Source organism: Sarcophilus harrisii, chromosome 3 (genome assembly GCF_902635505.1).
Source record: "Sarcophilus harrisii chromosome 3, mSarHar1.11, whole genome shotgun sequence".
Lineage (NCBI taxonomy): Eukaryota > Metazoa > Chordata > Mammalia > Dasyuromorphia > Dasyuridae > Sarcophilus > Sarcophilus harrisii.
Window position 1 is genome coordinate 293,703,808 of NC_045428.1, and position 18,516 is coordinate 293,722,323.

The 18,516-nt window shown below is 33.9% G+C and overlaps 1 protein-coding gene and 1 non-coding gene across 3 annotated transcripts in view; both read left to right on the forward strand.

The window, feature by feature from the left end:
- GRAMD1C (GRAM domain containing 1C) overlaps positions 1-18,516 on the forward strand; it is a 155,580-nt gene that overhangs the window by 39,368 nt on the left and 97,696 nt on the right. The gene's annotated exons all lie outside the window — the stretch shown is intronic.
- Positions 8,326-8,429, forward strand: LOC111720254. Its single transcript, XR_002770019.1, has one exon. It is a non-coding gene; the product is annotated as a U6 spliceosomal RNA (small nuclear RNA).

Genomic DNA, 18,516 nt, shown 5'->3' on the forward strand with positions numbered 1-18,516 from the left:
ATTAAGCTGTGTCTGTGGATGCTGCTACTGGAACTAAGCAAGAAGAAAAAAAAATATGGAAAGGAAGAAGCAAATGCCTGGCACATTGTTTTGTTGGGGAATTTCTTGGGAGATGCAGACTGGTCCTCAGGAGTCTGATAACTGTGAATGAATGATAGGAGATCAAATGGAAATTTTTAGCATACTAAAGAAGAGTGCTCTTAATAATAGCTTTAGCTTCCTAGGGTACAGATTTGTTTTTTATAACTTTTCATACTCATTTAGAGGCCATAGCCAATCAGAATTTAGCAATAACTTAGGATGGATAAATAAAACATTTCACAAGAGACATAGAGGTAGAGAAAGCAGGATCATTCAAGGGAGAGATTATCATCAGATTGAGAAAACATTCCCTGTTAAAGGGAAGATGACTAAACACTTTTAGAATTGTGAAAAAGTCCTTTAAGACAAAACTGTAGGTTGAGGTAGCCATTTACTTGAAGCTACAGGTATTTCTTTTTTTTGTTGTTTTTGTTTTTGCTGAGGCAATTGGGGCTGAGTGACTTGCCCAGGGTCACACAGCTGGGAAATGTTAAGTATCTGAGGCCAGATTTGAACTCAGGTCCTCCTGACTTCAGGGCTGGTGCTCTATCCACTGCAGCACCTAGCTGCCCCTGGAAATGTCTCTTCACCATTTAAATACAAGTATTTGTTACATCAATAGATTAATTTATCTGTTTTACTCTGTCCTCGTATGGTAAGATTCTATTTCTCCGGTAGTGCTCTGGTACTTTTCAATATTAGGCTGCCAGCTAGTTGGGAAATTTCTACATTGTTAATTAATCAAGATGATTGTATTTGTTTTCTGTGTTAGACACTTAATGAGCAAAAGGGGGAGAAGGAAAAAGAAAACATTCCTTTTGTTGGATAATAATTTAATTTTACCAATATTTTTCTTAGGTGCCACTCAGTTGTAATAATACCTTCAGTGATTATGCTTGTGTTTGTTTGTCTTTGGAGTAGCAGCATTTTGCTCCATTTTTGTATTCATTGTTATTGTTTTACTTTGACAAAATTCACATTTATTGTTGCATTTTGAGGTTCACACTTTTTTTTCCTACAGCTTCTGAGCAGGTAGTGCAAGTATTAACATCTGAAGTTTACTGATAGGAAACTGAGGCTCCAAGGAGTTAAATGATTTATCTAAGGTCATATAACTAGAAGTGTTGGAGCTAGAATCTAAGTTGTGGTCTGTTGATTGTGAAGTCTTTTCATTACTCCACCATGCTGGACAGAAACACTTGCACAGAGGTTGCTTATTTAGTAAACTCTTGTGTGGTATGTCGTTGGGAACTCTTGAAACAACTTTGTAAAGGTCTTTATCAGTTAAAGTAGATATTACAATTATCTGTTGATGTTCTTTGTTATTTACTCCTAGGAAAGCCTCTTAGAATCCATTTCCTCATATTTACATATGTTAATTATAATTTTAGATATTTTATTTCTTACCCTGTAGCAGAAGAAAAGCAAGTTACTGTTGGGAGGAGAAAGAAGAAACTGCTGGAAGCAGTTGCAGTGATGATAGCAACAAGAAACAACCATTTACAGCAAGGGAGAACATGCATACTAAACAATAAAAAAGCAGACATAACATAAAAAGAGCCACAACCTGAATTTGAGCTGGAATAGGAATTCAAAAGTAAATGAAGAGTACATTCTATGCATAGGAAGCAGTGTGAATAAAGCCAAGGAACTGTGAAAATGTGTTTGGGGAGAATGAGAATAATTCCATTTGGTTAGAATAGTTTATTTTTTTCCACATGATTTGAGTTGGAACGGTCCTGATAAGGCTATCAACCAATTGTCTAACCCAAAGAGGGGCACATGGAAGCAAGAAGCACTGAGAAGCACTGGGAAAATTGGATGGTACCAAATTGTTGAGGGCCTTGAATGCCAGACTGAAAAATTTTAATTTTACATGATAGGCAATGGTGGTGGTTCTTCATTCTTAAAGAGGACCAAAATTAAGTTACAGTGTGTCTGACTCTGCTTGATCAGACCAATACAAGTTTGGAATGCTCCACCACAGGTCAGGCTCAAATAGTATGTGTGAACAGTTCTCTAAATTTGCACATCTCAAGTTTCTTTGGAGCTACTTCAATTCTGCTTTGCTCATGAAGCACAACACCTTTGAAGAGGGTATGCTATGCTGGGCGATCCTGTGTCAGTGTTTCCCATATTGTACAATCAATTCCAGAGTTCTTCAGAGAGACTTTGAAAGTGTCCTTGAATTGCCTTTTCTGACCACCATGTGAGTGCTTGTCCTGTGTGAATTTTCTATAAAGTAGTTTTTTTGACAAATGCACAGTTAGCATTGACAACATGGCCTTCTCATCAAAGTCATACTTTGCAGTAGAGCTGGAATGCTTGGTAGTTTAGTTCAAGAAAGAACCTCAGTGTCTGTTACCTTCTCCTGCTAGATGATCTTCAGAATCTTCCTAAAACAATTCAAATGTAAGCAGTTCAGTTCCCTGGCATGGCACTGGTAGGCTGTTCAGGGTCCATAGTAATACAACAATGAGGTCAGAATAACAGATTTGTCAACCTTCAGTTTGGTAGGGAGTCTAATCCTTTTTCTTTCCCTCACTTGCCTTTGTAGTCTCCTAAATGCTAAGCTAGCTGTGTATTAATCTCATTATCAGTGTGTACATCCCTGGAAAGTATGCTGCCATGGTAAGTGAACTTATCTTCCACATTCAAAACTTCTACATTTTCTGTATCTGATGGTTTTACATAATGGATGATGTAGTGCTGACTGATGGAGCACCTGTGTTTTTAAAATTAGCATAAACAGTAGAGAATCAATCCCTATTTTGTTACATCTCAGCTTCACAGGCTGCATTTATTGCATAATCATTTGTAAACAAAAAATCATGCACCAACAACACTCCCTCCACTCTAGGCTTAGTTTATAACTTTTTTAAGTTAAAAAATTTATCATCAGTGCACTAGCTGACCTTGATGCTGTGCTCATTCTCATTGAAGGCATTTGACAACATGGCTGAAAATGGTCATACTAAAAAAAAAAGCATGGGAGCAAGCACACAGCTTTCTTTCACTCCATTGGTGACTGGGAAAGTGCAAGAGTATTGTCCATTATTTAGAATCCTGGGCAAGCATGCCATCATGAAATTGGTGTATAGTACTGATGAACTATTCTGGGCAATAAAATTTTGACATAATTTTCCATCAGTCTTTGCAATTTACATTTTCATAGGTAGGCAGTAAGAAACTAGTAAAGATTTTTTTGAGCAAAGGAGTTTGACATGATCAGATCTTTGCCTGAAACATTACTCTGGCAACACTCTAAAGTGGGCAGAGAATGAAGGTAGGGAATGTGAGGAGGCAGTTGTGATAGTAGGTAGTAAAAAAAACAATAAAGGATGGTCACAAACTGAAATAAAGTGGAGACATATGAGAGATGTTACAGAGATGGAATTGTCAGGACTTGATAAGGGATTAGATATAGGTTCTTTTGGATTTTTTTGTTTTTGTTTTAATATATTTTCCCTCCAGTTACATGTAAAAATAGTTTTTAATATTTGTTTTTTTTAAATTTTGAATTCTAAATTCTTTCCCTCCTTTCTTCTCCTTCCCGCTCATTGAAAAGGCAAGCATTTGATATAGGTTATATATGTATAGTCATGCAAAACATTACAAAGCAATGCTATGAAAGAAAATACAAACAAGTCACCTCAAGAAAAATAAAATTTAAAAAAAATATGCTTTGACCTGCTTTCAGAAACCATCAATTTTTTTCTCTGGAGATTTATAGTATTTTTCATCAAAAGTTCTTTAGAATTGTCTTGGATCCTTCTATTTGCAGAGAATAGCTGAATCATTCACACAATTGATCATTATGCAATATTTCTGTTATTGTGTTCAATGTTCTTCTGGTTTTACTCATTTCATTTTGCATCAGTCTATGTGATTTCTTTCCAGGCTTTTCTGAGAGCATCCTGCTCATTATTTCTTTTTCTTTCTTTTTTTATAGCTTTTTATTTACAAAACATTTATACATGGGTAATTTTTTCAACATTGACCCGTCTGTTCCAAATTTTCCCCTTCTTCCCCCATCCTCTTCTCTAGATGAGTGGTAGTCCAATACATGTTAAATATATATGTTAAATCCAATATACGTGTAAATATTTATACAGTTACCTTGCTGCACAAGAAAAATCAGATCAAGAAGGAAGGAAAAAAAACTGCGAAAGAAAACAAAATGCAAGCAAACAATAACAGAAAGAGTGAAAATGGGATGTTGTGATCCACATTCAGTTCCCATAGTCCTCTTTCTGGGTGTAAATGGCTCTCTTCATCACTCCACAATTGGAACTGGTTTGAATCATCTCATTGTTGAAGAGAACCGCGTCCATCAGAATTGATCATTGTATACAATCTTCTTGTTGCTGTGTATCAATGATCTCCTGGTCCTGCTCATTTCACTTAGCATTAGTTCATGTAAGTCTTTCCAGGCCTCTCTGAAATCATCTGATTGTTTCTTACTGAACAATAATATTCCATAACGTTTATATACCATAATTTATTCAGCCTTTCTCCAATTGATGGGCAGCCATTCATTTTCAGTTTCTTACCACTACAAAAAGGGCTGTCACAAACATTTTTGCACATATGGGTCCCTTTCCCTCCTTTAAAATCTCTTTGGGATGTAAGCCCAGTAACACTTTGGGGTCAAAGAGTATGCATAGTTTGATAACTTTTTGCTGCTCATCACTTGTTACAGTACAGTAATATTCCATTACAATCTTGTACCATAACTTGTTCAGCTATCCTCAAATTGCTGGACATTCCCTTAATTTCCAATTCTTTGGCACCATAAAAAGAGCTGAAATAAATATTTTTGGGGTACTTTTCCTTTTTGCTTTTTATAGATTATTATTAGATCTATGGGATACAGATTTAGTAATGGTCTATATTTCTGGGTGAAAGTATGGGATTTTTTTTTTAGCCCTTTGGGCATTGTTACAAATTATTTTTCAGAATAGTTGGATCAATTCTCAGCTCTACTAATGGTGCATTAGTGTCAATTTTCTCATAATCCCTCCAACATTTGTCATTTTCCTTTTCTATCATATTAGTCATTCTAATAGATGTGGGGCATTACCCCAGAGCTGTTTTAATTTGCTTTTCTCTAATCAATAGTAATTTAGAGCAGTCTTTCATAGGACTACAGATTGCTTTGATTACTTGGTCTGAAAACTGCCTGTTTATATCATTTAATTATTTATTACCGGGGTGGATTTTATTATTATAAATTTGACTTAGTTCTTGGCTTAGGAAGCCTTTATCAGAGAAACTTGGTGTAAATTTTTTTTCAGTTGGTTACTGTATATTTTCCTCCAGTCTATTTCTCCTTCATTTATTCTAATATCTTTCCTCTGTCTATCCTCAAAAGTGTTTTGAATCTGACTTTTACCTCTCCCAATCTGCCCTCCCATTTCTTAGCATTTTCTTCTTCTCTTATCCTTTCCCTACTTTCCTGTAGGGTAAGATAGAATTTTATACCCAATTGAGTGTATATGTTATTCCCTCTTTGAGCCAATTCCAATGAAAGTATTTTCAAGGTTCAAGCATTTCACCTCACTTTCTCCATCTTCCCCTTCATTATAAAAGTCCTTTTGTACTGTACCTCTTTTATGTGAGATAATTTATCCCATTCTACCTCTGTCTTTCCTCCTCTCCCAGTGCATTCCTCTTTTTTACAACTTAATTTAATTTTTTAAGACACTATCCCATCATATTCAACTCACACTCATGCTATTTATGTATGCTTTTTCTAATTGTCCTAAATAAAGAGGAAGTTCATAAGCATTACAAGTATGATCTTTCCATGTAGGAATGTAAATACTTTAACCTTATTGAATCCCTTATGATTTCTCTTTCCTGTTTACCTTTTTATGTATCTTTGAATCTTGTATTTGAAAGTCAAACTTTCTCTTCCGTTCTGGCCCTTTCATCATAAATTCTTGAAAGTCCTCTATTTCATTAAATATCTACCTTTTCCCCTGAAGAATTATACTCAGTTTTTCTGAATAAGTAATTATTGGTTATTATTTTTATTATATTATTATAGATAATATAATATGTTATATTATATTTTATTAAATAATCCTAGTTTCTTTGCTTTTCGGAATATTATATTCTAAGTTCTTCAGTCCTTTAATGTACAAACTGTTAAATCTTGTGTTATACTGACTGTGGTTCCGTGATAGTTGAATTTTTCTTTGTAGGTACTTGTAATGTTTTCTTCTTGATTTGGGGAGATCTAGAACTTGGCTATAATATTCCTAGGTGTTTTCGTTTTTGGATATTTTCAGATATCCATTTTATCCTCTGGTTCCAGAATAGTAGGGCAATTTTCCTTGATAATTTCTTGAAAGATGATGTCAAGCCTTTATTTTGATCATGATTTTCAGATAGACCATTAATTTTGAAATTACTTCTTTTTGATTTGTTTTCCAGGTCTATTATTTTTCCATTGAAGCATTTCATATTTTTTCAATTTTTTTTCATTCTTTTCATTTTATTTGAGTATTTCTTGATGTCTCATGGATTTATTAGCTTCCACTTGCCCAATTCTAATTTTTAAGGAATTATTTTTTAAAATGAGTTTTGTATCTTCTTTCCCATGTGGTTAACTCTACTTGTTAAGTCCTTCATGTTAGTGAATTTTTGAGCCTCTTTTACCATTTGGCCTGTTTTGCTTTTATTAAGATATCATTTTAAAAAATATTTTTGGTGCCTCCTTTATCAAATTGTTGGCTTATTTTCCATGATTTTCTTGCTTTACTCTCGTTTCTTTACTCAACTTTAACACTCTTTCTTATTTGACTTTTAAAATATCTTTTGAATTATTTCAAAATTCTTTTTTTAATGATCTGAGACCAGTTCACATTTTTCTTTGAGATTTTGGCTGTAGCAATTTTGACTTTGTCTTTTTTTGAATTTGTATTTTGATCTTCCCTATCACTATAACAACTTTCTATGACCAGTTTATTTTTTGTTGTTTGATCATTTTCCCAGTTTATTTTTTGATTTTCAACATTATGGTAAAGTTGGGTTCTGCTCCTGGGACAAAGGGGTCACTGACCCAAGCTTCAGGTTTTTTTGTGCGGTTGTTTTCTTTTTTCTTTCTTTTTCTTTTTTTAAAAATTTTAAATAGCTTTTTATTTACAAATTATATGTATGGGTAATTTTACAGCATTGACAATTGCCAAACCTTTTGTTCCAATTTTTCCCCTCCTTTCTCCCACCCCCTCCCCTAGATGGCAGGATGACCAGTAGATGTTAAATATATTAAAATATAAATTAGATACACAATAAGTATACATGACCAAACCATTATTTTGCTGTACAAAAAGAATCGGACTCTGAAATAATGTACAATTAGCCTGTGAAGGAAATCCAAAATGCAGGAAGACAAAAATATAGGGATTGGGAATTCAATGTAATGGTTCTTGGTCATCTCCCAGAGTTCTTTCGCTGGGTATAGCTGGTTCAGTTCATTACTGCTCCATTGGAACTGATTTTGTTCATCTCATTGCTGAAGATGGTCAGGTCCATCAGAATTGCTCATCATATAGTATTGTTGGTGAAGTATATAATGATCTCCTGGCCCTTGTGCAGTTGTTTTCAAACCTAGTTCTGGGGGTCTGTAAGTTTTCAGTTCTTCCAAATAGTGTGATCTAAAGATATGTGTGTTTATTATTCTTCTGATCTATGCTCTGGTCTGTAGGTGACTACAGACATTCTCTTCTGCTTTGGAATTGTAGCCAGGGTCTCCACTTCCCTGCAGTTGTAAATTATGGTGTACTGTTGCTCCTCCTCACCTTGGGACTGTGACCCAGGACAGGAATCTGAATCAGTGTATAGGCAATGGAAGTGAGTTCTACACTCAGTGCTACCAAAGCAACAGCTACACCCTATAATTTCCTTCTGACCAGTTCCCCAACCCCTTAAACCTGTGGATTGGGAGCTCCTGAACTCATTCAGTTGCCTTTTTAGGTCTGCTGCAGCATTGTCTATCCTGGACTGTGCTCCACTCTCACTCTGAAACGACAGACCTTTCCTGTCAGCCTTCCAAGTTGTCTTGGGCTAGAAAATTGTTTCACTCTATCTTTTTTTTTTTTTTTTTTTTTTTACTTGCTCCTCAGGAATTTGTTTTGAGGCATTATTTAAGATTGTTTGGAGGGAAATTTTGGAGATCTTAGGCTAATGCCTATTCTTTTTTCCCTGCCATATTCAGGGATTAGATATGTGAAATGATTGCTTTGGCAGTACATATACTAAAATTAGAACAATACAGAGAAAATTAGCATGGCCCCTGTGCAAGGATGATAATGCAGATTTGTGAAGCATTTCATATTTTTAGGGGAAGGAGAAAGATTTGGAACACAAAATTTTGCAAAGGTGAATCTTGAAAACTATCTTTGCATGTATTTGGAAAAATAAAATAATATTTAAAAATAAATGAAAGTATGATTCTTCTTTTTGAAACAATGAGATAATTCCAACCAGTTCCAATTGTTCAGTGTTGAAGAGAGCCATCTACACCCAGACAGAGGACTGTGAGAACTGATTGTGGAACACAACATAGCGTTCTCACTCTTCCTGTTGTTGTTTGCTTGCATTTTGTTTTCTTTCTCAGTTTTTTTTTCCCTTCTTGATCAGATTTTTCTTGCGCAGCAAGACAGCTGTATAAATTTGTATGCATATATTGGATTTAACATATATTTTAACATATTTAAAATGTATGGACTACCTGCCATCTAGGGGAGGGAGTGGGGGAAAGGAGGGGAAAATTTGGAACAGAAGGTTTTGCAAGGTCAATGTTGAAAAATTACCCATGCATATGTTTTGTAAATAAAAAGCTATAATAAAATTTTTTAAAACCACCTCTACAGATGATAGTAATAATAATAATAAAAAAGAAAGTGAGATAAGCAGGTTTAGATTTTGAATTTCAGTATTAGTGTTACACAAAAATCAGAAATATATTTCTTTCAAGTTTTTTCTTTTACATTTTCTCATATAATTAGTGAAGGATTTCTTTTTTAAAAAAATTTTTGGATCATTCTGAAACAACCAAGGAATTGTTTAGTTAGTTGAATGAAATTTTTTTTAGTAAAGTTTAAAAGCTTATACAATTTGGTTTCAATTATATAATCATGGATTATAGTCCTAGAGTTGGAAGGTAATTAAAAAGTCATCCAACTCCTCCAGCCCTCATTTAATTTGGTTAATAAAATTTACCACCCTTTTTTCTTTTAAAAGCAAAACAAAGACAATATCTCTTTTCCCCTGTTGAAATAGTTTATTCCAGGTGAGCTAAGGTCTCATGGGAGGACAGACAATAAACATTGATCTGTAGCAATATATTTGTACGATGTTACTTCTCTTAGTGACTAAGTTAGCAACTTAAGCAACTACTGGGAGTAGAAAAAGCCTTTGAGATTTTCAACCCTTGTGTTTAGATGTTACATTTAAGCCTGTTTTTTTGAATAGCATAATTTTATTTTGTTTAAAAGCTAATTATTTGAAAGTTTCATTTAAGATATCGAAAGGTACAGTATATCTTTTAAATTGGCTAGCTAAAGTTCACTTCTTTCAATTAGGGACTAGGGATTGGTTCCTTAACATGTTTTCTGGGTTAGTGTGTTTGAGAACCTCATCAGTGAAATAAATATAAAGAAACTGATAATTATAAAATCTTATATTGTGAATCTGGAAAGAAGAGAAAGAGGAAAATTATACATTTCTAGGAGAAGTTGAAGTTGAACTTTATATTCTGAAATTTTCTGTTAAAATGAAATTTTCTGTTTAATGTTTAAACATTATGAAAATGTTTAAAAATGAAATAGCCAAATTGCTATTAGAATATCTTCTCTCTGTACAAAATCAAAATTAACTGGTAGATATTTCTAGATAAGACATTTGGATCTAGATTTTTTTTTTTTGTGATATGAAAATTCTGGCTTTGTGCTGTGTCTTTGTCTTATTGTCTTACCTCACTACTTACTTTTTTTTTTTTATAGGTAAGTTCTTTGACTTTTAAATAGTGATGATAATACTTGCTATTAGCTTCATTTACAAGGATGTCATGAGGATTAATTAATGTTGGCCCTGCCAAATTTTAAAAAATAAACTCAGGAGTATTCATTAGTGAGTTTATAAGGTACATTGGCAATTTAAGATAAAAAGTTTTATATATTCATTATATTGTCTTTTAATATAAACATGAAAGGCATTTACATGTTTTCTTTGGACTCGAGCAAAAAGCAAACACATTTCAGATTAAAAGTTTATTTAGTTCATTTCTTTCATTTTTAAGCATTTTTATCTGATTATGTTTTCTCTTCTCTTCCTCCCTCTCCCCTATTTGGATTTAAAGTATTAAAATTTATGTCAGAAAAGAAATTAAGATTTAAGAATCAGAAAAGATGTTGGATACAATTCCACATGAATTATTTGCCCAGTTATTGACATATAATCTTCCTCTGTGAAATCTCACTGGTACTTACCAAAGAATAAATAATAATAATAAAAATTTTCTTTTTGAATTTTACCAGAAACAAGTCCAGAAAACTATAACATCACCAAGAAAATACAATTATGGGTTTTTTTTTTTTTGGTTTGTTTTGCAAAAGGCAATTGGGATTAATTGACTTGCCCAGGGTCACACAGCTAGGAAGTTTTAAATGTCAGAAGTTGGATTTGAAGTCAGGTACTCCTGAATCCAGGACTAGATAGAATATCCACTCTATCATCTTGCTGCTCTGAAGAATAATGATGATAGTGAAAAAAGGTGATCACAAAGATATGTAAAAATCATTTGAAAATAACATATCTAGAAAATCACTTAGAAGACCAACAATTAAAAAAAGTCTTTAGAAAAGATCTACTAAATTGTCATTTACTTCTGTAGTAAAAAAGAACTTATTTCCTTTTGTTTATCCACATTGATAGATAAATTGAGTACCATGGCTCATAAGATCACAGTTTGAGGGCTCCAGAGGCTTCCAAGATCACTCTGACTAAGCCCATTTATGACTAAGGAAAGTTAGGACTGTCTAAGGTTATACTCAGAGACAGATCTACACAGGATTCAAATCAAGAACCTCCAACTCCACAGCTGTAGTAGACTTTCTACTGTGTTATAATGGATGAATCAAGTGCAGGATGGTAATGGGTTCGTAACTAGAGAGTTTGATGCTGGACTTAGTGCAGCTACTTGGCTTAGTCCCTGAGTCAAGAGATCTGTCTGCTGACCTTAGATTTCTCAGTGTCAGGGATTATGGGAGTATGCTGCCACAGTTGGTCTCTCAATTCAATTCATCACCTACAAGTTAGTCACTGTAGTTGTCTGAAGATACAAAGATACAATTTAAATAGTCCCTGTCCTCAAGGAGCCTACATTCTACTTTTCGTATGTGTGTTATAGCATGTATGATGGATAAGTAAATATAAGGTGATTTGAGGAAAGAAAAAATATTAATCAGAGGCAACCAGGTAGCCCAGAAGATGGAATGCTGGAGTTAGTCAGAAAGACCTGTGTTCAAATGCTTTCTCAGCTACATATTAGCGGTTTGTCCCTGAGCCAAGCTTTTAACCTGGAGTCTTCTCTTTAGTCTTTACTTCCCTCTTTACATAGAAGAAGAAAGTGGGAGAAAGAAAAAGAATGTTATCAACGTCAATAATCTGTCATTGAAGTGTTTAGTTCCATTCTTCTATTTCTCCTTCTTGGCTAATCTGAGTCCTAATCTTTGTTCTTTTATAGGTTTGGTTTTTTTCTTTTTTGCTTTTGATCCCCCTCTTTGTGGTTGAAGTTTTTTTGCCTGTGACTATTCACTTTCTGATTTTGCTTTCCTTCTTAAATCCCTCATCCTAGCCTCGATCTTGTCAAATATAATGAGCTAGGGTTATAATGGACTCATAGGCTCATAATGAACTAGTAAGAAGTTATGTTAAAATATAGTTAGGATTTCAATTCCAAAACAGTCCTCACTACTCCTTGTAAAAAGGAGTAAGTAGTGCAAAGATTTCCTGTGATCAGTATCTTAACCTTGAATAGAAAAAAGAAAACTGTTTTTTTTTTTTTTTTGGATTTGTGGTACCTATACCTTCTGGCGGAGGTGGGGAAGAGGCAAAAATTTTACTTTTGTTCTACTAAAAAGAATAGTCTGGAAAGCATTTTAGGCTGGAGAAAATATTAATATTTTCAGTTGAGCTTGAAAAGCAGTATTTAATATGCTTCTATAGGGAAATAAAGTATAATTAACCTGGGAATATAGATTTGAAACTAGATCTTGAAGGGTTTTAAATTACAGAGGAATTGTATTTTATCTTCAGAGAGGGAGAATCCCTGAAGATTCTTGAACAAGGAAGTAACATAGGTAGACCTATGTTTTGGGAATATGGATAAATGGATAAATTTATGGATAAATCTGGTTAAGTAGAGAGACTTATGAATCTTTTAAATGTGGTGAGCTAGGAAACAGATGAACAAGTAGTATGTATGTCGGTCATAGGATTTAGGGAGGTAAGGGATCTTTATTTATTTTATTTTTTAAAAAATTTATTTATTTAATAGCCTTTAATTTCCAGGTTATATGCATGGGTAACTTTACAGCATTAACAATTGCCAAACCTCTTGTTCCAATTTTTCACCTCTTACCCCCCACCCCCTCCCCCAGATGGCAGGATGACCAGTAGATGTTAAATATATTAAAATATAAATTAGATACGCAATAAGTATACATGACCAAACCGTTATTTTGCTGTACAAAAAGAATCAGACTCTGAAATATTGTACAATTAGCTTGTGAAGGAAATCAAAAATGCAGGTGGGCATAAATATAGGGATTGGGAATTCAATGTAATGGTTTTTAGTCATCTCCCAGAGTTCTTTTTCTGGGTATAGCTAGTTCAGTTCATTACTGCTCCACTGGAAATGATTTGGTTGATCTCGTTGCTGAGGATGGCCAGGTCCATCAGCACTGGTCATCATATAGTATTGTTGTTGAAGTATATAATGATCTCCTGGTCCTGCTCATTTCACTCAGCATCAGTTCGTGTAAGTCTCTCCAGGCCTTTCTGAAATCATCCTGTTGGTCATTTCGGTAAGGGATCTTTAACTACACTATCTAATTTATGACATGTATTATGCTCCAGTAAATGTTGATTGGTATTTATCTTTATGTCATCTTACATACTTTGTGGTACTATATAAGAGAGCAAGGATTTGAGTTAAAAAAAAAAAAAGTTGATATTAAAAAAAAAAAAAAAACACTTAAAGATAAGGTGACAAAGTACTACCACTGATAGGAAAGTTCACAAGGAAGAGTATAGTGATTTTTTTTCTTTTCATTTGAGACTCATTGTTAAAATCATTGAAATTTCCTTTGAAAATACTTTAGAGGGGCAGCTAGGTGGCACAGTGGATAGAACACAAGCCCTGAAGTCAGAAGGACCAGTCTCAGACACTTAATATTTCCTAGCTGTGTGAACCTGGGCAGTCACTTAACCCCAACTGCCTCAGCAAAAAAGAGAGAGAATACCTTAAAGTGACTTTTATTTTGAAACACTTTATTTTCTGTCATACCTTTGCTCAGTAGCATTTCACAAAGACTTTTGTGGTATATATCTTAAATATAAGTGAAACAAACCTAATCATTAAATAAATAAGTAAAAAATAAAAATATCTTAGAATTATTTGTCTCACAGCCCTTTTTGTAGTTGCATGTTGCCCATCAGTTGGAGAATAGCTGAATAAATTATGGTATATGAATGTTATGGAATATTATTGTTCCATCAATCAGCACGATGTTTCAGAGAGGCCTGGAGAGACTTACTTACATGAACTGATGCTAAGTGAAAAGAGCAGAATCAGGAGATCATTATACATGGCAACAAGAAGATTATATGATGATCAATTCTGATAGGCGTGGCTCTTTTTAACTATGAGATTATTCAGTCTAGTTCTAATAATTTTGTAATGAAGAGAGCCATCTACACCCACAGAGAGGACTGTAAAACCTGAGGGTGGATCACAACATAGCATTTTCATTCTTTTAATGGTTGCTAGCTTGCATTTTATGCTCTTTCTCATTTTATTCCTTTTTGATCTGATTTTTCTTGTACAGCAAGAAAATTGTACAAATATAAGCATATATTGGATTTAACATATATATTTTTAACATGTTTACTACATATTGGATTACTTGCCATCTAGGAAAAGGATAAGGGGAAAGAGGGAAATAAACAAGGTTTTGCAAGGGCCAATGTTGAAAAATTATCCATGTATATATTTTGAAAATAAAAAACTTAAAAAAAATATTTACCTTAGTTTTAGTGGTTTCATGGTATTGGTGCTGGTGTTTCTCCTTAGTGAGAGCTCTCACTAAGGAGAAACACCAGCACCAAGATTGCATCTGAGCTTTTGAATTCATAAGAAATAAAAGGAAACTTTCTAGGTTATTGTTCAGTAAGTTCTGTTTCCGAAATTTGGCTACCTTAATGACAGCAATGAAGTTGAAGAGGAAAAACTTTCTCTAATATTGACAGTCTTTCATTAGTTCCTCTTTGATGTTAACAATGAAGTATATCAATTAGATTGTCATGGGGACAACCTTCACTTCCACTGCAATTTTTATTCTTGGTGACTTTTTAAAAAATAGCTTTTTATTTTTCAAAAACATGCAAAGATAATTTTAAACATTCACCCTTACAAAATTTCATGTCCCAAAATTTTCTCCCTTCCTCTTCACCTTGCCCCTCCCCTAGACAGCAAGTAATCTAATGAAGTTAAACATGTGCAATTCTTTTAAATATATTTCCACATTTATCATGATGCACAAGAAAAATCAGATCAAAAAGGAAAAAAAAATGAGAAAGAAAAAAAAAACAAGCAAACAACAACAAAAGGGGAAAATACTATGTTGTAATCCAGATTATTCAATTTTTATAGTCCCCTCTCTGTATGCAAATAGCTCTCTATATATCATAAATCTATTGGAATTGGCCTGAATCACTTCATTGCTAAAGAGAGTCAAGTCCATTTCATTTAATTATCACATAATTTTGTTGTTTCTGCATACAATGTTCTCATGGTTCTACTCACTTCACTTAGTATCAGTTCACATAAGCCTCTCTAGACTTTTCTGAAATCATCCTGCTGATCATTTCTTATAGAGCAATTATATTCATATTTCATAACTTATTCAGTCATTCCACAACTGATAGACCTCCATTCAGTTTCAGTTCCTTGCCACTACAAAAAGAGCTACTACAAACATTTTTGCACATGTGGGTCCTTTTCCTTTTGTTCAATGATCTCTTTGGGATACAGACCCAGTAGATAAGCTGCTGGATCAAAGGGCACAGTTTGATAACCCTTTGGGCATAGTTCCAGATTGCTCTCCAGAATGGTTGAATCAGTTTACAACTCCATCAGCAATGTATCACAGTTTTCTCACATCCCTTCAACATTTATCATTATTTTTTCCTGTCATTTTAGCCATTCTGAGAGGTACAGTATAGTAATACCTCAGGGATGTCTTAATTTTCATTTCTCTCATCAATAGTAATTTAGAGGATTTTTTCATATGACTAGAAATGACTTTAATTTTTTCATCTGAAAATTGTTCATATCCTTTGACCTTTTATCTACTGGAGAATAACTTGTATTATAAATTTGAGTCAGTGCTCTATATATTTTAGAAATTAGGCTTTTTTTAGAACTCTTGAATGTAAATTCTCCCCCTCCCTCCAGTTTTCTGCTTCCTTTCTAATCTTGGCTGCATTAGTTTTGTGTGCATAAAACCTTTTTAATTTAATATAATCAAAATTATCCATTTTGCATTTTATACTATACTATAATTATTCTTTGGCCATAAATTTCTTCCTTCTCCACAGATCTGAGAGGTTGACTATCCTTTGTTCTCTTAATGTGCTTAAAGTGTTAATTTTTTGGCAGTTTGATTGGTATGGCACTAAGTAAGTACATTAATTTATGTAGAATTGTCATTTATATTATATTAGCTTAGCCTACCCATGAGCATTTGATATTCTTTCAGTTGTTTAGATCTAACTTTATTTATGTGAAAAGTGTTTTGCAATTGTATTCATGTAGTTCATAGCTTTGTCTGTAATATTCTCCTCTAAAATGTAATGTTCTCTGGGAGCAGGTTTCTTGTGGGGGGGTGGGGGGGTGGGGGAAGGGAGAGGCTTCTGGAGGCAGCCTTTGTTTCAGTTCAGTAATCACAAATGCAGCCAGGGATTAAAGTCCAAATCCTTTATTGTCTCTTTCCAAGCCTTGTCTCCTTTCCTGGGGCCTGCTTAGTTTTCTTAGAGGCCTATCTCGCTCTTTGGTTCCGAGAGTTTAAGCTCCTGCTGCCAGTCCTTTGTCTTCTCTGCTTCTGCCAGCTTCTTGAGGTCCTCCTGAATGTGTCTTGGTTTCTGTGGGACAGGCAGGAAGACTGCCACCACTTCTCTGGTCTTCCCTAGTTCTCCTTTACTGAATCCTGGCTGAGGCTCCGAGAGCTTCTAGTGTGCTTTTTTCCCCTTCTGGCCCTGAGATCTTCTTGCTTATCTGCTGTACACTGAGTATACACCAATCATAATATCACTAGGAAACCATTATTTGTGATAGGATTAAATCAATGCCAAACTAAATTTAACCATTGTTTCTTCAATTCCCCTTAGTACCTTGTTTCAAGTTCTGGCCCATAACATCTCCTTGTAGGATTAAATCAATCATACTGAACCATGCTAAATTAGATAATTATTGTCTCTATCAATTCCAATGATTTAGCACCTTGTTTCAATCCTTTATTTCAGGTTCACAGTTCTGGCCCATAACATCAGTCTTGGCAGGTAGATTCCCAAATATATTATTATCTACAGTTAATTTAAATGGAATTGCTCTTTCTATCTCTTGCTGCTGGACTTTGTTGGTAGCATGTTGAAATGCCAATGATTTTTGTGGATGTATTTTGTATCTTGAAACTTTGTTAAAGTTATTGTTTCTAGGAGTTTTTTAGTTGGTCCTCTAGGATTCTTTAAGCATATCATCATATCATCTGCAAGAATATCTGCAAGAAATCTGCAATTTTGTTTCCTTATTACCTACTCTTATTTCTTCAATTTCTTTTTCTTCTCATTGATAAGATTAACATTTCTAATACAATCCCTTTTTATAGCCCTTCCCCTTTTCTTATCCCTTTCTCCTTCTACTTCTGTTCTCCTTTCTGCTACCTGCCCTTTTCCTTTCCCCTTTCTCCTCCTACTTCCTTACAGGATGAGACAGCTTTCTATATCAAACTAAATGTGTCTGATAATTTTTCTTTGAGCCAAATCCAATGAGATTAAAGTTCACACAATGCTTATCCCCCTCCTTTCTTTCCCTCAACTATAATAGGTCTTTTTTTGCCTCTTCATCTGATGTAATTCACTCCATTTTATCTTCCTTTTCCTCTTCCAGTACAATATCTTTTCTACTCCTAGTTTCTTTTTTATATCATCACAGTAAAGTCCAATTATACCTATATTCTCTAAGTATACTAATGAAGATATTCTTTTTTTTTTTTTTTAATTTAATAGCCTTTAATTTACAGGATATATACATGGGTAACTTTACAGCATTAACAATTGCCAAACCTCTTGTTCCAATTTTTCACCTCTTACCCCCCCCACCCCCTCCCCTAAATGGCAGGATGACCAGTAGATGTTAAATATATTAAAATATAGCTTAGATACACAATAAGTATACATGACCAAAACATTATTTTGCTGTACAAAAAGAATCAGACTCTGAATTATTGTACAATTAGCTTGTGAAGGAAATCAAAGATGCAGGTGTGCATAAATATAGGGACTGGGAATTCAATGTAATGGTTTTTAGTCATCTCCCAGAGTTCTTTTTAATGAAGATATTCTCAAAAAAACATATCATCTTCCCAAATAGGAATGTAAACATTTTAACCTTTAAAAAACATAATATTATTTTTTTCTTCCCTTTTTCCTTTTTTATGCTTCTCTTCTGTATTTTCTCTTCAGCTCTGGTCTTTTCACCAAAAAACAAAACAAAACAAAACAAAACAACAACAACAAAAAAAAAAACCAACCAAAAAAACCCCTAATTCCCTATTTCATTGAATGTCCGTTTTTTTTTTTTCCTGAAAAATAAAATGCTGGATAGTTGATTCTTGGCTGCAGTCCAAGTTCCTTTGTCCTCTGGAATATCATATTCTAGGCCATTTGATCCTTTAAAATGTAAGCTGCTAGGTCCTGGGCAATCCTCATTGTGGTTTCTTGATATATTGTTTCTTTCTTGCTGCTTGTAGTATTTTCTCCTTGATCTGATAATTCTGAAATTTAACTACAATATTCCTTGGAGTTTTCATTTTGGGGTCTCTTTCAGGAGATGATTGGTGAATTCTTTCAATGGCTGTTTTACCC